The sequence below is a fragment of the Tenrec ecaudatus genome, chromosome 13 (genome assembly GCF_050624435.1).
Source record: "Tenrec ecaudatus isolate mTenEca1 chromosome 13, mTenEca1.hap1, whole genome shotgun sequence".
NCBI classification, from domain to species: Eukaryota; Metazoa; Chordata; class Mammalia; order Afrosoricida; family Tenrecidae; genus Tenrec; species Tenrec ecaudatus.
The window spans coordinates 135197163-135221685 of NC_134542.1; the positions used below are offsets into that span (position 1 = coordinate 135197163).

Sequence of the window (24523 nt, forward strand, 5' to 3'; positions counted from 1 at the left end):
GGTAAATTTACTGTACAAGACTTCCTTAAAGTATTGAAAAGGCACTGCTTTGCACTGATTCCCCTGCTGCTCCATTGCACGCCTCCAGTGTCTTGCCTCAGTGTGGTAGGGTCAGTTCAGTTGCACATCCCCCAACGTGTGCATAAGCAAACGTGGTAAAGAAAGCTGATGGTGCCCAGTTATCAAAAGATATAGTGTCTGGGGTCTTAAAGGCTTGAAGGCAAAAAAGCAGCCATCTAGCTCAAAAGCAACAAACCCCACAGAGAAGAAGCACACAAGCTGAAGTGAACACGAGGTGTTGAAGGGATCAGGTAGCAGACACCAAAGAACAAAAACCATCATTGTGTGATCACCTTCACCACATAAACACTGAAGACGAAGCGTGGTGAAGAAGGCTGATGGTGCCCGGCTATTGAGAGCTATAGTATCTGGGGACTTAAAGGCTTGAAAGTAAACAAGCATCCATCTAGCCCAGAAGCAACAAAGCCCACATGGAAGCTGCACACCAACATCTGTGATCATGAAGGGCAGAGGGGACCAGGTTTCAAGCACCAAAGGCGGGTGGGGGGTGGGAAATCATATAATCATGAATGAGGGGAGTGCATGATGGGAACCCAATGCCCATCTGTAGACAACTGGACGTCCCTTGCAGAGGGGTAGTGGGGGGGAGATGAGTCACTCAGAGTTCAGTGTAGCAATAATGAAACTCACAACCTTCCTCTAGTTCTTAAATGATTCCTCCCCACAACTATCATGATCCCAATTCTACCTTGCAAACCTGGTTAGAACAGAGGATGTACAGTCGTACAGATGGGATCTGCAAACACAGGGAATCTAGAACAGATGAACCCCTCAGGACCAACAGTGAGAGTGGCGATACTGGGAGGGAAGGGGGGGTAGAATGGGGGAACCGATCACGGGGCTCTACATATAACCTCTTCTCTAGGAGATGGGCAACAGAAAAGTGGGTGAAGGGAAACGCCAGGCAGTGTAACATAAGATAAAATAACAATTTATAAATTATTAAGGGTTCATGAGGGTGGGGAGAGGGGGGATGGAGGGGGAGGGATAAAAGGAAAATGAGGAGCTGATTCCAGGAACCCAAGCAGAAGGAAAATTTTGAGAATGATGAGGGCAACAAATGTATAAGTGTGCTTTACACAATTGATGTATGTATGGATTGTGATAAGAGTAGTATGAGTGCCAATAAAATGATTTTTTTAAGTATTGAAAATCAAAAATGTTACTATGAGGACTAGGGCATGCCTGACCCAACCCTTCTGATTTTCAATTGCCCCATATGGATTTGAATAAAGAAAACTGCAGAAGTCTAAGTGCATTTGAAATGTGGTGCTATCCGGTTCCCGTTACGTATGGAGGCAGAGGAGAGAGGACTCTGGTCCCCTCAGTGTCTTGTCTCAGGTTCCGGCGGCTACCCATCCACTGGTTCTATCCTCAAACGCCGGGACAAGGGGGAAAAAAAGAGAAATGTGGTGCTAGAGAAAAATATTGAAATTATCATGGACTGCTAAAGGGACAAACCAATCTATATTGGAAGAAGTATGGCCAGAGAGCTCCTAAGAGTTAAGGATGAGAAGACTTTGTCATATACCTTGGACAGATTGTCAGGAGAGACCAGTCCCTGGAGGAAAACAGCATGCATGGTAAAGTGGAGGGGCAGCGAAAAAGAAGAAAGCCCTCAATGAGACGGATTGATGGATTGACTGCAACAAGGGACTCCAGCATGGGAACCATTGTGAGGATGGCAAAGAACAGGGCAGTGTCTCATTCTATCGTACACAGGATCACTACAAATTGGAAGTGACTCCATGGCGCCTAACAGCAGCAACAACAACATGAAACAACATATTATCCGTGGGGAAATCTGCTGCACAAAACATTTTCAAGTATTGGAGTGCAATTTTGAGGTCTACCATACATTTTATCTAAGCCATGGTATTTTCAATCACCTCATATGCATGGGAAAGGTGGCTAAGGAATGACTAAGGAAGATCACATAAAATTGATGCATTTGATTATGATTTTGGCAAAGAAAATTGAAAGTACTGTGTGCCCTGCCGGAGAACAAACACCTGTCTCAGGAAAAGTACAGTCAGAATACTACTTGAAATGGAGGCTGCTGAGACGTCATCTTATATAATTTGGACATGTTGTTAGGAGGGACCAGTCCAGAAAAAGGACATCAGATTTGATAAAGTACGGGGACAGTGAAAAAGAGGAACGCTGTCAAGGAGCTGGATTGAGACAGTGGCTGCAACAATGGGCTCAAACATAACAATGGTGACTTTGGGCAAGACCTGCAATGTTTTGTTTTGTTGCGTATAGGTTTTCTCTGTCAGAACCAATTTGCCAATACCAAACAACACCCTAAAAAAACCTGAAAGAATTTCAGCAGCCCTATTGCCTTTATTTAAATTGATCGGTTTAGGTGTTCTTTTTGGATTTTAATTTCCACCAACAAAATCAGAGCCCAGATGATCCAGCGGGGACTTCCAGAAAGACATCGTTTAGATATCAAAAGTAAGAACAGTCAACAGGTAGAAAACAAAAGAAAAGAGGAAAATGGGGCACATCTGTTAAACTCATTGTATAAGGCCAACATAGAATTATTTCATACCCAAGCATCACCAGGATGGCATTAGAAGAAAACGTACAAATCACTTGTCGTAGTTAACATGCATGCAGCTATCTTAAATAAATACATTTTAGATAAGTGAACACATTTGTGAAAAAAGAAAACACGAGATTGATGCCAGTAATGAAGGGACTTGTGTTTATTTGGTGTCTATTTTCCATTCAATCAAACCAAACTGAAATAACTTCCACTGAGTCGAACTATCCCTTTGGGTTTCAATGCTATAAATCCTATGGAAACAGAAAGGCTCATAATATTCTCATTAACTCATTGCAGAAGAATATTTATATAAACATGTCAGCTATTTCAGAGAGAGGATGCAATAAAAGTCAATACACATTCAATGGTTTTTTTTTAACTTTGAAACAAATTTTAGAAAGAAATGTCCTTAATCCAATTTAGAATATTTGAGGAAAACTTTGCCTAAACCTAATATTTAAATCTTTCCTTTTAGCATTAACAATAAGGTCAAATTTTACATGATCACAATTTCAAATTTGCATTGTTTTAGATTTAATAAAATTAAAAAATTTTTTTCACTGCCCTTAACTCGATTTGCACCCCTGGAGACCCTATAGGATTCAGGTAGACGAGCCTCATGGTTTTCCGAGACTGTAATACTTTGTGGGAGGAGGAAGCCTCCTGTTTCTCCCGTGAAGCAGCTGGTGGTGGTTTGAACTGTTGATTTGTGGCTAACAGTTCACCCTTAATTATTGTGCCTTCAGGGTTAATTCAGTGAACCTAGTAAAAAAATTAAGGAAACTTATATGATATGAGAAGCCAGAAGAGCACATGTCTGTCCACATGTGGCATGGTTGTATATGTAGAAAATGAACATTTCTCCACACAGCTTTCATTCTCAAATTGATTTATAGATTTGGTGCTATGTCATGCAGTATCCCATTAAAATTACTTTTATGAAGCGTGACAAGCATAATCTAAACTTTACATGGAAACATAGGGATAGCATTAACCTTGGATGGACAAAGTTAACAATGATATTCTTATATAAAATGAGGACTTCATCTATAAAACATTAAGCATTACTTTAAAAATAAGATAATAAATCAGGATAGATGACTAAGCCGGTAGAATGATAAATCCAGAATCATATCCCTAAAATAATGAAAACATACTCTCTGCTATCCAGTGGATACCAACTCATAGAGACTCCATAAGACAGACTAGAATTGCCCTTGTCAGTTCCCAAGACGGGAACTCTTTGTGGGAATAGAAAGAAAATCATTGTCCCACAAAGCCAGCTGGTGGTTTCAGACTACTGACCTTGTGGCTAGCAGCCCAAAGTGTAACCACTATGCCACCAGGGTTTCTGTGTCCTTAGCAGATACTTGACATCTCACATCATAGATCAGCGGGGAAAATGGCAGATAAGCCAATTAAAAATTTCAAACAATTGTTTAGTCATATGAGAGAAAAATGTATCTTTTTTTTCACATTCTTGACAGCAATCCGTTGCAAGGAGATTAAGGACCAAAGTAAAAGGTGAAATTATACAGATTTTACAAACTAATTCATCAGAAACTCAGTTTGAAAACATAGGTTGGTTGGTTTTACATGGGCTGTTTGTGATATTATTCACATTTCACCATTATCCATTTCCCACTTTCTCATCACTATTTAGCAGAAGCTCAGCATCCCCTAACCCTATAATGCCGAGCATAACGTTTTCATAACATTTAATTAATAGTATATATTAATAGATACATTGATAACTGTGAAAGTAAAGAATAAAAACAAAAAAGAATTTGCTGAAATTAAAATTCAGGCTTTATAGGGCTAAGCAGTGAGTACTTCATTTTCCTCTCCTTCCTGCCACCAACACCTTACACTTCTCTTTGCCATGATTCCTGCTTGGTCCACTAGAATTTGGGCTTCCAACTTAAACTCAGATAAAGTTAGCACAGTATTTTCATTGCTTTCCTTTACCCACTCCATGCCTACAACAGATCTCATAATAAGCACAGAAAAATTAAAGGGAGCATATACTTGGGCCTATTTGTCAGCCTGAAATCATTTGGTAGATCTTAACTTTGCCTACTTATTTGATAGCATTAAACTACGCCTTCTCCATTTCCCAGTGAAAATACTTCTCTAATCTGATCACCACATTCCTTCTATAAGGTGATGGTGGTGGTGGAGAGGCACTTGTCGAGATGAGTCAAATGAAATTCATCACTGTATCAAGCTCATCCTGTGACCCTAGGCTGACTTGTCATCACAAGCAATAAGATAAATCAACCTGGTCTATGGAACATAGAGATGAACACAGAACCAAAAAGTCAGACATCTGTTTATGGGTGTACTAACAATGCTAGGGGAAGTTCAGATGATGGAAAGTAAAAGATAGCTTCTATTTTAAACATAGAGTTTTAAATAAAACACAGCATCAATAGGAGCTACATTCATCAAATCTCTATCTCTCATGCACTCACTCATTGCCATTGAGTCAATGTTTACAGGTAGTGATCATATAGGGCAGAGTACAACTGTCCCTTTGGTTTTTGATACTGTAACTCTTTAGGGGGTAGAAAGCCAAGTCCTTCTCCTTCAAAGTCTCTAGAGGGTCAAACTGCTGACCTTGTGGTTAGCAACCCAATGTGGAATCACTATACCAACAGGGCTCGCAAAGCTCCATAAAGATAATAAAAAGATGTGTCCTGGCTGGAAGACAACATTGATAGTACAAATAACTTTAACAAGCAAGTATCCTGGATACTTAATAAAATTATATAAATTATTATTAGGTAAATGACTTGATGAGTCAATATATACATGAAATAGAGAAATGCAACTTAAAATTGCAAATAGAATCCGATAAATGTTGATGAGGGTATGATACAAAAGAAACAAAGCAAGAAATAGCAGACATGGCTAATAAACATAAAAGAAATGCCAGATGTAGGTAATGGAATGGAAAGTGTTTACTCTCATCTGCTACTGACTAGGTGCTGACGACTCATCGTGGCCTGATGTACAGTAGATGAGAAGCTGTAGGATTCTACACCATCCTAATGATTTCTATTTTGTTTGAACCCATGCTTGCAGCCATATGTGTAAATTAATTTAATTGAAGTTCTTCCTCTCTGTTTTCCTTTTATTTTTTTAGCCAAGAATGAAGTCCTTCAGAGACTGGTCCCTCCTGATCACATGCCCAAAGTGTGTAAGACCTCGTCTCACTGTCCTCATGTCTAAGGACCCTTCTGACTATACTTCTTCCAATAAAACATATTCTTTCTTCTGGCAGTCCAGTAGACATTAAATATTCTTTTCTGCATATCGCTCTAATGCATAAATTCCTCATTCTTCCTTATTCATTGTTCAGCTTTCATATGCATGTGAAGTGATTAAAACAGTATTGAATTGTCGGTAGATCAACAATGACTTGAAACATCAATGTCCTTCGCTGTATTAAAATACGTACAATTTTGGCAGAATTATGATTGACATTGTCAGTGAATATGATTGTCAATTTTGCCTGACAATTCACTCCCGTTGTGTCTGTAAATAGTATCTAGTCACGTGCAGGATTTTTCTGTACAAGTGAATATTCAGGAGTTGCGATATGTAGTTAGCTTACCCTTATCCACTCTCCCTCTCTTGGCAGTGTTTTAAAAGTTAGTAACCGGGGTTAATCAATGACGCTATTAACAGAAGATCCGTATGCTCTGGGGAGATGGTCGATAAGAGTCTCTACCTTAAATTAACAAGGAGGTCTCTAAGGGGAGCCAGAGGCAGGTAAAAGGTACAGTTTCAGGAATAGATTGGGAATGTTCACGTAATTTTAGCTCCAATCTAAGAACAACTAGTGTTTACAACTTGGCCGTGCTCGATACTCACTCGGGGAAGGACACATAGAAGCTATATAGCCCAGTACAGTAAAGAAATTACCTGGCGCCAGGCTATCAGATACAAGTCTGAGGTCATAAAGGCTATGTCCCAAACAAGCCACCATCTAAGGTATCAAATCAGTACACATGGAAGAAGCACACCAACATCTATGATCCAAGGATTGTATAGAATCCAAAACTGAGAATAGTATCAGAGCTTAAATTGTGAGATTCTGGTCTGCAAAAGGCTATGAATGACAGTGGAAGCCAAAAATTAGTTTGCGAGATCTACGCAAGCATAGACCTCCGGTGATGTCCCACTAACCGTAATTGAGGGAATGGCAATAAACTGGTTACTAAACAGAGAGGACTGGAGAGATGACTGCAGTCGATCAAAATGATAAACCCGACTTGAAGGGTTAAAACCTTGTCACTCGATCTCCCCCTCTGATACACTTTGAGTCTGATCAGGTTTTCCCTATTTCCTGTGTTTTTCTGTGTTCTGTATTGGGGTTGATCTCTGGTGTATCTTGTTACTGTGGGTAGCATTCTTGAATATTTGTTCTTTATTTTTCTGCTTTTCATTATATGAAACTCGGGATTGATGAAACTATAGAGACAGAAATTAAGAATAAGAGTTCCTGTGAAATATGGTGTGGGAGGTGGGGATGGGGAGCTGATATCAAGGACTTCAAGAAAGAAGAAAATATATTCAAATGGATTGTGGTAGCCATACTGCTTGATATGATTGACTATGGAATGGTCTGATACCTGAATTACCTCCCATTAAAATGAAGAAAAAACTGCAAAAAAATAAAAGAGGTGACGAATGTACCACTGTTCTTGATATCATTAAACTATAATTTTTAAAGTATATGCCATTAAAACGGTTTTGTCTTTTTAAAATAGGTCTTTTGCTGCAGATTTGCTGAATTCAACACATCATTGGCGTTCTTGACTACTGCTTCTTTGTGTGTTGATTGTGGATAAAAGTAAAGAAATTCCTCAACAACCTCCCGAGGAAGGTAACACTACCCAACAGTAAAGATTAATTTGATAAATACAAAACTGATTAAAATAAGTTAAACAAATATATATAATTATTTATTCTACAAAATGAAACCCGGTAAAAATCACATATATTATTTAGTTATACATACATAAGTGATAAGAATATGAAGAAATAATTATTGCAATGGAGGGAAACAGTACATTACAGAGGAAGCTGAAAAAACCAAGGGGCACAGGGGATTTTCTAGGTTAATCATAATACTCAAGTTCTTGTCATTGTGTTAGCTTTTCCATATTTTGTTAAGTTGTGTACACCTTTGTATTCATTTGTATCCATTTATATTATTTTTCACCAATTTAAAAATCAGAGGCAGTTAAACTAATGGTTAAGAATTAGAAATGATGATTGCAACTCTTTGATGACTTTGTCCTAAAGATGGAGGTCAAACAACATAACTAGTTCAGAAAGTGGAATCAATAGTTTTTTCTTCTTTAGAAAATAAATGCTTTATTTCCAGTATTAAAAGAGAAATGAAAGCTATCAGCCTTTAAAAGAAAAATAATAACATGCTATCTAATCAAGCAAAAATAATAGCACCAGAAGGTAAGTATAAACAAGCGAATGAAAGAATGGGCGCCAATGAAGACAGTTTTGTAAGTGGGAAACCAGTCATCGGATGGCTTCATATTCTCAGTGAGGTGGGAAATGAGACTGTGCGCCCCAAACCAGCCTCCTTGGCAGCAGGATGCTTTCGGTACTTTTCCTCTCTCTCCGACTCCAGTTGGCTGGGTCGATGCCTCTTGCTGTGAAGCCAGGAGCAGCAGATATGCAGATGGTGGTGCCCAGTGCAGATGCCAGGGAATCCAATAACGCCACGGTTAAGAGCATTCGAGAGCTGCCAACAACTGTGGAGCTGTTTCATGTGGCTCCAAAAGCTGCAGGACACGACTGACCTCCAAGTCCACTGCCATTTTCATTTCCACCAGTTGTTTTATTAAGTTAGACAAGCCAGTCCACGAGAATGGAGGCAGAGGAGATCCGCGTTCTCTCTGATGATATGCATCGATCCACTTTTCCTTAGTGTGCATCTGTTCCAGAAAACTTACGGCAGGATCATTTTCAAAAGACAGTATGTGGTTTCTGATCTAGAAGGACGAGATGCAGGCTGAGATTTGAAGGTTGTCAACAATCTCTCAGGTGGCCCCAATGCTGGTGCACCCCAAACCACATTTGCAGAAGCAAAGTCCTGGTGTAGGAAGTCTCAGCATATCCACATACTATTTCCAAGCATACCTAAATTATAAGTAAATATAGCTCAGTTCATCCTGGGTAGACCTTGAAAGAATACCTATTCAAATGAATGATTAGAACACCTATTAGTCAAATTATTGAGCACTCTCTACATATCCTACTGTGTGGGACATAGACAATTAGTGGATATGGCCTCTACCTTTGTGAAATCTATTTTTGACTCAGTGAGAGGCAGTAAGACACTCTAAAAATACCATGAATAACTGAAACACTCAAGCTAAAAATAGAGTGTTCGACTAAACAAGTCCTCTGGAATTGTACACACATTCTTTTTCACTCGCTGACGTATTACCAAAGCCCTTGGTATACTTTGAACAAATTTGTGGAACTTAGAAATCACTGCCTTTCAATCTATTTTGGTTTCTCCTATGAGTCGTTAGGGAAGGGGGGGGAAATATCTTGTTAATCAGCCACAGCAATGTTATATACCTAGGGAATTTATAGGAACCCTGGTGGCATAGTGGTTATGTGTTGGGCTGCGATCCAAAAGTTCAGTGGGAGCCACTGTGTGGGAGAATGAAGACATATCTACTCCCATCAACAGTTACAGTCTTAAAACTTCATGGGGCAGTTCTACCCTGTCCTATGGGTTGGCATTAACTCAATGGCAGTGGAGTTTTGTTTTTATGTTTCTATAGAGTTTATATGCTTTGTATGTTATAGATTGAATTGTGTTCACAAAAACTAATCATTGTGAACCCTAACCTTTAAGCTTTCTTTCTCATTCCCTTTGCACATGGGCTGTTGGTGCTGATGAAGGGGTAGCCTGGGGGCCCCGGGTAATGGCCTTGGGTTGTATGATCAACGACAAAGGTGAATCCGACTCCACATTGGCCCAAGGATGGCTGCTCCAGGGCAGAGAGCAGAGCTGCCTCCCACCACCCCTTCTTCCTTTTCCTCCCACCACCCTCTTCTTTTCTGGCTGGGTTTGATAATTCCTTGCAATGGCCACACAGACTTCACAGATAATACTAAATATCATGACCTTCTATTAGGAAAGTTAGCAGGTCACAAATCAGGATCATAAGACATTAAGGATACAGTTTTAATACACCAGAGTGCCTCTCTTCAACCAGCCACCAAGTCTCTCTCTGATGTTCAGTCTCTAAGTCAATCTGTGTCTTGCCTCTGCCTCTGTGGGTCAGGAGGCCAGTCCACATCTCTTCACCCATGTCTCATGTTCTCAGTGCCATAGTCTCTCTGGTACCTCTACTGCTTCTGCTACTTTGAACAGGGATACAACATGCATTCGACAAGCAACTTGCTTTTCCTGCACAGGTCACAAGAATCCCTGTGCTCCTGCTTCAGATTCAGTTCTCTTGTATCCAGGTGAATTGCAAAACAGATCAGCACTGGAATTAGAGTCCTCTACATCTTGGTTTCTATGAGGAATGCAATATCAGAATTGGAGGGAGGCTTCTTAACAACCATTGATATGCAGATGACACGAAATTCCTTGCTGAAAGTGAGAATTGGAAACACTCCCTGATGAGTACTGCACCCTTCAGTATAAATTAATGTAAAGGAAAAAAGGAAAAGAAAAAACCTTTCACAGCTGGACCAATAGGTCATGATAAATGGAGAAAAGGTTGAAGATGTCCAGGCTTCAGTCTTGTTTGGATGCTCAATCAATTCCCATGGGAACATCAGTCAAGAGATCAAAAGATGCACTGCACTACCTAAATCTGCTGCATAATAAACCTCATTAAAATGTTAAAAAGCAACAATACTACTGTTACAGGGAAAAGGTGTGCCTGACCCAACCCGTAGTATTTTCAGTGGCTTCATATGCATATTAATGTTGAACATTGGATAAAGAAGAGTGAAGAAAAATCTATTAACTTGAACTATAGCATTGGCAAAAATATACATTGAAATTATGGTAGACTGTCAAATGAACAAACAGATCTGTCTTAGAAGAAGGACAGCCATACTTCTTAGTGACGAAGATGGTGAGACTTCATCCCATGAATTTTTTGACATGTTGTCAGGAGAGTCTAGTCTCTGAAGAAAGATAGCATGCTTAGTAAAGTGCAGGGGCAGGGAAGAAGATGAAATCCCTCTGCAAGATGGATTGACACGTGACTTCAATAATGGGCTCAAACATTAGAACAATTGTGAAGATGATGCAGGACCTACAATGAGTGATGTTATGAAGGGGAACAATATCCAAATAATTGGGATACCAGAATAACATTGGGATACAAGACACACACACAAAATCAACAGCCAAAATAGAGAGGGAATTCCTGGAACTGAACTTCCACAATGTAATGAACAAGAATCAAACAATCATCCAGGAAGCAGAGAGGACACCAATTAGACTGAACCCCAAGAAGAATACACCAAGACATAAAGGAGTCAAATTATCCAACTGCATACACAAGAACAAACGCAAGGTGTACCACAGATCTCAAGGTAAACCCCAAATTATCAGAACCACCAATCAAAAAATAGGGACAAACCTAAGAACCTTAGCGTAGGGACTAACATGGGTTATCAGAATTAAGGAAGGATACACAATCAGAGGAAGATAAAATAGACGAGTGGGACATACTAAAGATAAAACACTTGTGTACATCGAAACACTTCAGCAAGAGAATAATAAGAGAACCCGCAGACTGGGAAAAGATATTTAGCAATGACGTATCAAAGACTTGAACGTGTTTCACAAGGGAAGAAACCGGAATGGCCAGTAAACATCTGAGAAAATATTCCTGATCATTAGCCTTTCAAGAAATGAAAATTAAAACAACTTGGAGATAATACATAACACCCTCAAAGATAGCCCAATTCAAAAAATCAGAAAGCAACACATGTTGGAGGGGCTATGGTGAGATAGGAGTTCTCATCCACTGCTGGTGGTCTTGTAGATATATGTAGCCACTGTGGAAAGTGATTTGGCAATACCTAAAACAGATGGAAATCAAGTTACCTTATGACACAGTAATCTCCCTACTGGGCATATACCAAGAAGAAATAACAAACCGCGCCCAAACATCTGCGCTCCAATGTTCATCGTGGCACAGTTCACAATGACAAAGAATTGGAAGCAGCCTAAATTTCCATCAATAGATGAATGGATTTTAAAAACTCGAGGATATGTACACAATGGAGTAATACACATCCCTAAAAAATAGTGATTAAAACATGAAGCACCGCTTCTCGTAGAAAGAGTTGGAAGATATTATGCTGAGTGAAGGTAGCCAAGCACAAAAGGACAAGTACAACATGAGCCCACTGAGGTGAATTCAGACAGCAGACTGGACATAGTGGAAAATGCACATATTGCAAAGTCCCGAGATGAGGACCAGATACTCTGGCATGAGCTAGTCCAAACCCAATGAGACATTTGTTCTCAAAAATAATAATAAAATATACATTAGGGCAACATTTCTCCTTGGGGCAGTTTGTTCACGGAGAGGACTACAGGGCCAGCCTCAGCATGAGGCATGACCTCCCCTTGCTAGAGAACAGAACTACAGAGGACAGACAGCCCTGAAGATAGCGTTCAGGGAGACTGGCTGGCCTGACCTGCGGCATGGGGCCAAACCAGAAATAGGAGCAAAGCCACGGAATCCCTGAGGAATCCCAATTGAAGATGCTGAACTGGTTGGGGGTTGCTCACCAGGGGGCCACACTGAAAGTCTCAAGGTGTAATGGAGTCAGGAGGGGGCAGCACTGCACTGTTTCTTCACTGACTGCAAGAAAAGCAGTGGGAACTTCTAGAAAGTGTGCCTTTGGGTCACAAATGCTGAGAACGAAAAGGGACAAGTGCTGTTGGGTAAGTGGGTCCCGGATAATGAAAAGTGAAAAAAACGGGGACCGGACTGACCGTTTAGAGCATGTTCTATTTAACAGAGAGAAACATCACCCTGGGTCATGGTAACAGTTACACTAGGAACTGTTTGTAGGGTCCTACTTTCTTTTTTCTACTTTCTTCTTCTTCTTCTTCTTCTTCTTCTTCTTCTTCTTCTTCTTCTTCTTCTTCTTCTTCTTCTTCTTCTTTTGGTGTCTATCTAAGATCGGCAAGGTGACCAAGCCCAAGGAGACAACAATAGGATCGACAGTTACAGGTGGGGGGCATGGGATAAAAGGAGGCGGGCGGAGGTGAGTGGCGAGCCAATAACGTGAGGGGCAGAAGTAGTAATGATTCTTAAATTGATGGTGAGGAGGTTGACATTTCTGGTCATTTTTGGATCAATGGATATGGATCTAAGTGTAATTACTGAAAGATGAAATATGGATAAACTTGATTGTGGGGCAAGAGGAGAGTAAAAAGGGAAAGACCAAGGTAGAAATCATATAGATAGGTACAAATATAGATATGTATATATGTACATATATAACAATAGGTGTCCTTGTCTGGCTGCATGTGTGTGTAAATACAACAAGGAAGCAGATGGACTTTGGACCTCAACTTAACTCTCAACTCAGTACAAGAACAGTTCTTCTAATAATGGCACTGTATGGTGCTCACCTTCCCGACGATGCTATCACTGAGGACAAAATGGGTGCATAAGCAAATGTGGTGAAGAAAGCTGATGGTGTCCAGCTATTGAAAGATATAGCATCTGGAGTCTTAAAGGTTTCAAATTAAACAAGCATCTATCTAGCAGGAAAGCAACAAAACCCACATGGAAGAAGCACACCAGCCAGTGTGATCATGAGATGTCAATGGGATCAGGTATCAGTAATTCAGAAACAAGCAATAAAATTGACATGAAGGAGCATGGACAACGTGGAGACCCCAAACCGACCTGTACAATAATTGGATAGTCCCTCGCAGAAGGGCCTCAAAGAAGGGATGATATGTCCAGGGTGCGGTACAGCACTGATGAAGTACATCACGATCCTCTAGTTGTCATGGTTCCTCCTCCTTACCAGTATGGACTTTATTTGACCACATTCTTCTTGTCAAATCTGCATAGGTTCATTTGTATAATTAAGATAATTTGATGCATGAAATCCAAGATAGAAGACCCTTCATAAACAGTAATAGGATCAATGATTCCCTGAGGGTATGGGAATCATTGGGATACGGGACAGAACTTTATGGAGGGGTGGGAGGGTGGGCTGATAGCAATGAGGACTGTATAACTCCATGGGAGGGGATGGAACAACAGAAATGCAGGTGAAGGAATACATTGGAGGATGTAAGATACAGCAATAATAATAATAGTAAAAATATATAATGTTATAATTTGGGTTCCTGGGTGGTAGGGCGGGGGAAGGGGCAAGGAGGAGACAGAGAGAAGCTGATATCAAGGAGTTTAAGAAGAAAGAAATGTTGTTAAACTGATGGAGACAGCAATTGTACAATTTTGTTCAATCTAATTGAAGTATGAATTGTTACAATAGCTGTAAGACCTCCCAATAAAATATTTAAAATAATAACAATGAACAAAATCATGAATAAAATATTCTAAAATTGATTGTGATTATGATTGTACAACTCTTCTTGATAGGACTGAACTATTGAATTGTATGATATGTGGATTATATGACAATAAAATTATTAGGGAACACAACAACAAAAGCATCACAAATTTTCCTTTTAAGTCGTAAACATAAACTTCTTGAGAAAAGTTTTAAAATTCTGATCTAGAGAAAAAAATCCTGCAAGTAGTCAAGGATCACCAAGGAAGTCACAGAGGAACCACATGCTGGCTGAACGCAGACTCCCTGGCAACAGTAACAACCGGAAGGTAATGAACAGCAGTGTATCATTTTATGAGAAAGGCTATTAATTAAAGACCCCTATACAATTAAACTTTATTTTTAAATGAAAAACCACATCAATTTTCAGGCAACCGAAAAACTCTTCCCTTATAAAAGATGTCTTACTTTTAATATTAAAATTTGAGAAATATAAGTGGAAACTTTCCTGATCTCTTGTTTATAAAATTACTTTAAAAATTAAATGTTCTCATTAATTTTTGCCTGAAATATATATATATATATATTTATATAGCAAAAAGAAATACAACAGCTCATTAGTCCACACAGCAGTGCAGACAGTTCAGTCCAACTCACTTCCTACTCACACTGACCACAGGTCCAAGGTCAAGGAAGCAGACAACAAGTGACTAATGGGAGGTACAGAGCCTGCCCTTGGGCAAGAAAAGCAGAGTCAGCCCACGGGTAGCAGAGGTGGCAAGGTGGGGAGGCCACAGAGAGAAGATGAGATGTCAAGGCACAGCAGGAACGCAGCAATGGCGAAGCAGATCGAGATGGAGCTTCACGATGTGCCAACGCAAGGCACACTGACAGGATCCACCCTGATCCATGGGCTGCCGAGGCTCGCAGAGCAGCTAACTCAGGCGGCAGAGTGCTGACCCAATCACTCCAAAGGAGGAGGCCAGCCTCAAAGAGCCATTTGACTTGGTCGTCCTCCGTTCAAGCAATCACCTGATTGACAGGCTAACCTTTGCCCACATGTTCCTATGGGAGCCACGTTGGCACAAACGCCTAACTATCACAGAGTCTTTACAATAAGTTTAATAAGTGTGTCAACAGGAGGGAAGAAAAATGTGATTACACGCAGCATTTTGTTAAAAAAAAATGTTAAAACATACTTTGAATTGTAATTAAATAAAATATGTGATTTTTCTAATAGCATAGTTTAAAACATTTAAATTGACATGATATTTTCCAAATTATTAAAGGATTATGACATACAAAAAATGTAGTCCAAATAGAAAAATGCAGAAAATAAAAGACTACATTGCATTACTACATTGCAAAGGTAAACCGTAAAAACCAGGTGCTGTGAAGTTGAGTCTGGCTCAAAGAGGACCTCTTGTGTCTCAGAACTGGATTTCCAATGGCTTTAATCATTGGAAAGTGGATTACCAGACCTTTCTTCAGTAGCATATTTGGGTGGATTTGAGCTGCCAATCTTTCTTTGATAATCAGGCACTTATCATCTGCCCTAGCCAGGGATTCCCTTTGCAGGCATACAAGTGGGAAAGACAAATTTATCAGACTGACATAGTTTGACTTCGATCAAAATGTAAATCACACAGCTCAAATCCCTTCTGACTCCAAGTCTACATACTAATCTTCTGCTCGTACACTTTCCTTTTGAGCATGCTAACAGGGAGAAAATATTCTGATTAGAACACAGAGGAATCCCATTTTGTATAGTCATTTCATTGTCAAGTCCAGTCAACTCACAGTCTGATTTTATACATCCGATGTCTGACAACATTTAATTGGAGCCTGTGGGAGAATCAGGTGCAGTCCAGGCATGGGAACAAAGCGAGGTGTCTGTACTTTCAAGGTTTAAACTAGACCTTCTAGAGATTCCGCTGACCTCTGCATCCTGTTGGTGGCTCCCTCGCCCAGACCTCTACTCTGTGCAGCGATAACCATGCCGGGAGGAACCACGGCAGATGAGAATGAACACCTACCGATGTCATCGCCTTGACTGTGAAGACCAAGTAGCATCATGAAGTCAATGAATTTCTCCAAAATTAATTTCACCTTCAGTTTAATGCTATTAAATACATCCAGTGGGTGTGGGTGTGTTTGCTTTGCTTTAAGTTTTGCTTTGTGTCTTTGCTCCCTTGGGAACCTGGAGTGGAGAATTGACAAGGCCATTTTTAAAGTTCATCTGAAAAAAAATGTTGGAAAAGCCAATATAACTTTGAAGCTAAATCAGGGCAGGTCTTAGTACTGCCTGTCAATATGTGAAAACACACCAAATGTTACATTGAGATGATCCTTTTGTATACAAAATTTGGTAGAAGGACGTAAAATGAGAAATAACTAGTACTGTCTGTCTGCATCTCTACTATAATGAATATGAGAAAGTTTTTATTTATAAATAAGAGTAATAGCAATTGCATAGCTTTTAGTAAAAATAAGAAAACTAAATCTTCATCTCACATTGTATACAAAATGCACTCTAGAAAGATGAAATATTTATGTATACACAATGAAAGTAACTATTCACCTATAAAAGAAAAGTGGTTGTTTGTCTTGTCAAAGCATGTTTAATCTTATAAGAAAATGATACAATAACAAAGGTCAAGAAATTGTACTACACAAACTTCAAAACGCTTAAATATACAAGCAGAGAGTAGCAGAAGAAGAGAGTCCTAAGAAAAAAGTGCAGTGTTGATTTTAAAAGTCATTGGGAAATAGGAGTTCTTTGGTGATACCGATAGTTAAATATTTGGCCTCTAATAGAAAGATTCGAGGTTCAAGTCCACCTGAGATGTCTTAGAATGAGGTCCTGGCAATTTACTTCGGAAAGGTCATAACCATTGGAAGCTGATAGAATAAAGCTTTTCCTCTGTAACATTTGGGCTCTCCGTGAATTAGAATGGACTCTGCTGAAATTGGTTTGGTGGTTTTTTGGGTTTGGGGGGTTTGTTTATTTTGTTGTTTTGGGGTTTTTTTTGCTTTGTATTTTTGTTTATTTCCAGAATAAGTAAACCTACTTGATAATAAAAGTGAATTAGAGCGAGAAATATGGGAAAGACCTTGGGGATAGAGAGACATCAGATTGATGAGGCCATATCACGATGAGTTTTAGGTCATGTGAATCTCAAGAGTCAGAAATAGCAAGGCTTCCCTGCCATCAGCTAGTTTTCATTTTATGGACACCCTAATATTTGCAACAGATTGTATTTCCGCTTTGTTGTGGCTGGTAATAAATTTATAACCAGATTTGAGCCTCATCTCCAGTAGTTGAATAGTGTCCTATGAAAATCATTGTGAACTATCAAACCTAATCTCTGCTCCTCCTATTTCTCTGATTTAATTTCCCCCTTGCTGCCATTTCCTCACCTTTCATTTCAAAATTCATCCCATTGTATATATGTAGATAGAAAGATAGAGATAAGCTGTCTGAAATCACTACCCAGGATGATTTGGAGGAATACATAAATCAATAATGCTTTTCATAACAGCATCAATAACACCCAGTCCAATAATGTGCTTTTTCTCCTGCTTGCGATAGAGATTGTAATTGAAACTGAACACAAATGCTCAGGCATAAGCCACTGAGTTCTGATTATTGTTCCGGGTAAGATAGAGCTTCATGCTCAAGGCCCTTAGAGCCTAACTAAGAAAAGAAGTGGGCAATATTTAAAGACTAGAAATCGACCGCAAGCTATACAAATATAAGTGAGATATTTCACAGGAAAATTATATGTGGCTAGGAGGATGGTGGTAGAAAGACAGACTTTCTACTCCACTAAAGCATTGCAATCTTGGACCGTCAGAGGGGCAGTTCTTCGCTGTCCTGAGGTCGTTATGAGATCGATTTGACTCCATGGTGGGGAGGTTGAGTTTTGTTTTGGGGGAGAAGATCGTGTAAACAGATCATCATTCCAACCTTCCCCCACAAATACAATTAGAAATTCAACAAGGAAAAGGTTCTTAGCTTGAGAGACTCTGAATCTGGAAGCAGAAGGAAAGGGGCCACAGGCGGGCTGGGCCTGGGCATGTAGGAGAGCGACCACAAATGCAAGAATCAACAGATCAACAATGCTTGACATATGGTGGGAAAATCACGTTGTCCTCTTTGCTTGCCCCTCTCCCAAGCCCTGCTGGTCGATGACCACCATGAACAGGGGAAAGAGCCCAGAAAAATCAACCACTTCTCTAATTACCACAGGCCCTGTCTATGCAAATAAACAGGACCCCAAGATTCTGCTCTCAAATCCATAAAGAAGATCTCCTTAGAGGCTCAATGGATTATGAACTGCTGCCCCCTCCCACCTCCTGCCCCATGCATCCCATAGTTCCAGCCTCAGAAACCAACAGGACAGACATCCCAAGGAGTCAGCTTAGGTCTGTCTGATCCACTCTTTTGGATGCTAAGGACTGCTGGTTGCAGCGGTTGTGTGCTAGGGAGCAGATATCTTTCATGAAGGCTATATCTGCTGCCAACATAGTATACGAGGGGCTCTTGCAGCAACCTGAGGGGCCATTTGAAATTTATCAGTGTCTCTGCTCTCTAGACATGGTCATCATGAAGCCTAAGGCTGGTGCAGTGGAGTCTGTCAGTCTGTCTGCATATCCAACTGTGAAATGCTGTAGAAAGCCGCTGCGTGGAACCTGCTCCCACAGTCAGCACTCTACCTGCATCTCTGAGCACCCCATTTCTCTGGCCTCTGTAACCAACAAGACAAAGCAACTGGGGACTCAAATGGGGTTAGTCTGCCATCACTTTGGAAGGCACTGAGAACTACAGATTGAGGCTGCTATGTTCAGGGAAGTAAGACTTTTGAGCGGAGGCTTAATTTATACCCAGTAAGCTACCAGGGGACTCAGACAGTGCCAAGGCAGACTTCTGTAAGGATCTAACCAGAAAGTGACATCCGTTCTCTGTCTGATAATAATTGGTTGGCAGGATACTGCAGACCACCACAAAAGACTCTATAGTGGAGTCCGAACCCACAGTCAGTTCTTTACCTGCTGTTGGTGCATCCCATGGCACAAATCTTTGAAAGTAACCAAATAAGCCTCCCTGCAAGTCTATTAAGTTTTGCCTATCCCCATTAGTGGCTGGTGCCGAGGACCACTGACTGAGATAGTTGTGTGCTAGGTGACAGAAATCGCTAGTGGAGCCTGCATCCATAAGCAATAGAGGGTGTGTTAGGCTGAGTCGACTAGAGAACCAAATCCAGAGATACTCATATGTCTGTAAAAGAGTTTTATATCAAGGAGTAATTACATATTAAGAAAACATGTCAGCCCAGTACAGATCAAGTCCATAAGTCTGGTACTAACCCTTATGTCCCCTACCAGGTCCACAAATTCCTCTTTAGACTCACACAGCATGCACAATGATGCAAAATACAGGAAGATCACAGGCCAGTAGGTGAAAGTCTTGTGGATCCAGTGACAGTGGAAGCATCTCAGAGCTAGCATGGATCTCCACGTGGCTCCTCCAGCTCCAGGACTCTGGCTAACATTAGTGTGTCTCCATGTGACTTGTCAAAAGGAAGGTGTAGGAAAAAGAGTGTGTCCCACCTCCAGGGAGGAAGACAGGAGTTCCCAGAATCCTAAGAAGGTCATGCCCACACAGACGCATCACTGGCTATAACCTGATTGACAGGCTAGACTCCACCCCACTCAATTCGACTGGAGATCATGTAATTGCCAATTAGGGGGGTTTGATAATTAGAGAGATCTCCCTGGGGGGTCATTCAGAGTGTGGCACTCCTCCCTCAACTGGTAACTGTCAGTTTGATGGGCTGATATGAATCCCGGGAGAAGATGCCCTACAGCCACCACAGAGCCACTGGGGCTCTGAAATCAATAAGACATACCTTGAAGATCCTTCTTGGGAGTCTCTGACCTTCCTTTTCTGAAATGGAGAAGAGTCTACCTATATTTCCCTGGAATGCCAACTCAGACATAAGCAATCTCCACAGAGCAAAGAAGGAAACCTTGGTCGATAGCAGAGGCCAGCACTCATCCCTGCAGTGGGCTCTCTGGGTGTGGATTTACTGACTAAAACATGGTTGCAGAAACAGAGAAAAAAAAAACCAGTAATAATCAGAGAGAGGACTGGGTTTGTGTAAACAGATTTCCTGAATGGTGGAACACACTGGGGGATAGACTGACCACCAGTGTGTTCTCTGGTGTGTTTGTGAATTTAAAAATGAAAATCTGGAACTTTCCAATTCTAGCTAAATCCAGGAGGAAGAAGGACCCATAATGCAATGGGAGGAGAAATGAAAAGCAAAGCCAAAGACTATGACTAAGTAAGAGGTTTTTGCAAGAAGCAATGGGAAAGAATACTAAATACAGAGTAAAACTAAGAAAGTTAATTCCCTTGAAAATCCAAATGTCCAGACAGAAAGAAATCCCAAGACACACAGAGAAGAGAGAAATAATAGTCTAACAAATGAACATGACAATAGGAATAAAGGTGACTTAAGTATGCCCAGATAATTTTTAAGAGGAAATATGGTACAATAACATCTAACATAATTTTAAAATAAGTGAAGACATAGCCAAGAGCTAAAAGAAATAAAGAAAATATCTCAAAATTAGAGTGATAATATTAAAAAATAATGTTGCAACTGAAAGGGATCATAATTGAAATAAGAAACAAAAAAGAGGAACTTAGGAACTGATTTTAATTTTTAAGCAGAAGAATGAATCGATGAATTAGATGATAAGAGTTAAAGTCATACACACTAAGAGCAACAAGAACAGAGACTCAGAAGAGTTTAATGATATTGTGGGACAACAAGAGACCCAATATAGTCATTCTGGGAATTTCAAAGAAGAGAAAGGTACAAAAAATTTTTTTGAAGGAAAAAAGAAAAATTCCTAATCTCACAAAGGACATGATTCTACACATCCAAGGAGCCCAAAGAACCCCAAGCAGGAAAATCCCGTAAAGATTTGTATCAATAAGTGTAAAGAGAGAGTCTTGAAACCAGTGAAAAATAAGCAAGCATTCACATTCACAGGACACCCAATAATATTAAATGCTAATTTCTCTTCAGAAACATTGGAGACCAGCAGGCAAGAGAACGATACTGTTGACCTTCAAGATAGCAGGTCAATTTCTAACGGATGCACCACCAGAGCTCCTCCAAAAATGCAAAGGGGATCTTACAGCCAGAAGTGGTCAGAGGCAGTGGCCGTAGAGGCAGCAGAGCAATCATAAGACAGAGTGGTTGGCTTCCTGGCCCACAGAGCAAGAAAGCTGAGTTTCTTTGGGCAAAGGGCTATTTGGCAGAGTGGAATGCCTTCTAGACACTTAATCGGGAGAGCTATTGTTGCCAACCACTAAAGCTAGAACTGAGCGCTTTTTGGCCAAGGCTTATTAGTAGAGTAGGGTGTCTTTAGGCACTTGACGGCAGAGCTAGAAGAGCTTCCTAACTTTTGCCCAGATGGGCCAGAAGCCAAGGAGCCTTGTGGCTCAGAGACCAGGGCCAGAGAGAAGTGGACCTGTGGCACAACTGAGAGGAGGTTGTGCTGATAGAACAATTGTATCCTGAGCATTTGTGATGCTGAATTATTAACAGTTACTTCCCTAGTAAAGCCCATGATTAGGAATATTGTCTGTGATGCATGTGTGTTGAATTGAGTCCATTGCACAAAATCATTGAACCAAGGAGTAAAGTAGCCAGGGAAAGAGACGGTTGGTGTCAAGATGGGTGAAAGGGTTATAGGGCGGAGGAATGCTTACGGTTGTCTCCTAGGAAACAGCCTTAAATAGCTGGTATTATTGTTACTGGGAGGCAGCTCAGTGCTTTGAGCCTCTCTATCTCTCAGTTCTGGTTCTGCTCACAAGAAAGACTTCAAGGAAGGCCCAACATTCAGAACAGAGTTGGAAAAGAGTTTGAACCGAAAGAGTGAGTTCAAAGAAGGGGATGCTTTAGGATGGACCTCCAAAACCTCCCTTAGCTAGTCTAAAAGCCTGGTAGGATGTAGAGCTACACTTTTTATTCTGCTAAGGGTGGGCCTCCCACCATTGGCTTGTCTTCCAGAAGGTCTCCTGCTATTGGCTAGTTTTCTGTATGTGCATCCCTGCACCCCTGCACCTCAGACTTAATGCTGTGCCCTTGTCTCCAGACACAAAGCTACATTATGGCGGTAGTGTGAACATCTTGTCTTCCCTCCCTCAGCCTTTACATTGTCTTCTCTGTCTTTCATTAATAGGAAAATGTGTCTTACATGCCCTTCACCTTCCTTTGTGCTGGAAAAGTAAGTGGGGAAATGTGTTCCAATCTCTCTTTTGTATCAGGATTCCTGAAATATTCATCTCTTTTCCCTCTGCCCAGTTCTGTCTAGCTAACACTATCTTAATTCTCCTCTGGCTTGTGAAGTTCGAGGAAGTGGAAAGGGGAAACTGCGCAGACCCTGCCCCAACATCATTTCAGTAGTTGGCATCAGAATTTGGATTCCTTGCAATTGCTTCAAATTCATGGAAACATGGGTCCTTGCAACAAGAAAGGAGGGTAGTGGAAATTAAAAGTTGGATTCTTAGATAGTTCCCGTGGCGTTTGTTACCAAAGCAATGGCTGAAATCAGAGTAAACAAACCCTCATGATTCTTAAAGCCTATTAATTTAAGTTTTATTATAAAACCGTCAGGATGGGGTTGTTTGGTCTAACAGAGTGAAATGGAAGGATAAAGAAAGTGAATTCCTCTTTCCTTCCGACAAGTTATAGGTCTGCGCACACTTTCAGACCATGCTTTCTGATGTGTGTGTGTATGTGTGTGTATGTGTGTGTATGTGTGTATGTGTGCACCCCTCACTTCTTGTAAGCACATTCACTCTCCCTGCTTTTATCTAGGATTTCTCTGGCAACTCCTGCCGTTTAATGGTTAGAAATATGCATGTAGATTGAATGCTGATGACGGCTTTGGGCCTGACTCCAGGCAGGGCTCTGTGCGCAGGCAGCAGCTTCCTGAAGAACAAGTCCCGTTCAGCTTCTGGCACAGACACATTTCTTCCTCTTGATCAGATACTGGAGAGAGCACACTGAAAGGAGGAGCAGGACTTCGGCTGGGCTGGTTTTCCACTGGATACCATCTTATCTATCATTCACCAGGAAACTTGGTCATGTTGATCAGAGCCTACATTCATCCTTTGGGCCCAAGCCATTCTCTTTTCCTCTCTTACATGTGAGGCTGCAGTGAGAGGTAATACGAGGAGCAGAATGCAGATTAAAATGTTGGCTATCCTTGGTAAAGCGCGCCGGCCTCATGTGCTTATTCTTGAGGGCAGTTACTCAAATAAGGCTGGGGTCTGTAGGGCTGTGAGAGTGGGTCACTCCATGGCCCGTTGTCTAATTCTGTGTATGTCTTCTTCCACCTCCCCTGTCTTATCTATCTACCTGCCACAAGGAGTGCTGACTACTGGACAGGTTGTACCTTTGTGGGCTAGTAAAAATAAGGCTCTGAACAGCAGCTGTCCAGGGACACATTGACCAAAGAGCTTAAGCAGTGTTGCTGTGCTCCCTCAGTAGCTCTGTCGGCCATCGCTCCCCCGGGGACTGATACCCCTCCTAAAGACTGTCACAGAACGAGGGACTCAAGTTCTTAATAAAGACCACCTGGAATTAAGCTGCGATGGACTCAGGGGTTTCTTTCTTACCCTTATTTTCCAACCCAAGATGCTGCATTTTCAAATACTTTGTCATAACTTTCTCATAACTCACTTAAGGAAAGGGAAGTCTTAAGGAAAAGTATGGTACAGTGGTACCAAACATCTATTTTCCTGGAAAGGCTACCGGCGCTATTGTTTTAGCAACCGTGTGTCACACAAATCGTCATTTAACTAGATTCTAAGTGAGGTTAGAGCGAGGTACTACTAGAGATTACTGAAGGGGTGTGTAAATTAATCTTGATTGCATGAGGTAAAAACTTGTTAAAGTTTAAAGTGGGAGGCAAAATTAAGTAACAGTTAAAAATGGAGGTTCTTGTCGGAAATTTAGCACCGCATTAGATGACCAGACCTTGCTATGGATTTTAAAAGTTCATCAGTAGCATTCCAAACACCTATCTCCCTAAAAGGCAAAAAGCAACTGGAGAGGTAATTGGCATGGTTTTAGATGGAAAGAGGTAACAAGTAGTACACGAGGGGATAATTCAATTGTATTTGCAGGTGAGTTACCCCACAAAAGAGAGGCTGGTTGGTGGTTGATTCAGGAAAGTACATAAACTCCAGGTTAAGCCTTTAGCTGGTTGATGGCCAAGTCAGGGATG

At 40.8% G+C, this 24523-nt stretch overlaps 1 pseudogene; it reads left to right on the forward strand.

Annotated features, from left to right (window-relative positions):
* The first annotated feature begins 1354 nt into the window (after positions 1-1354).
* On the forward strand, positions 1355-1473 carry LOC142425183 (small nucleolar RNA SNORA57; annotated as a pseudogene).
* Positions 1474-24523: the final 23050 nt, after the last annotated feature.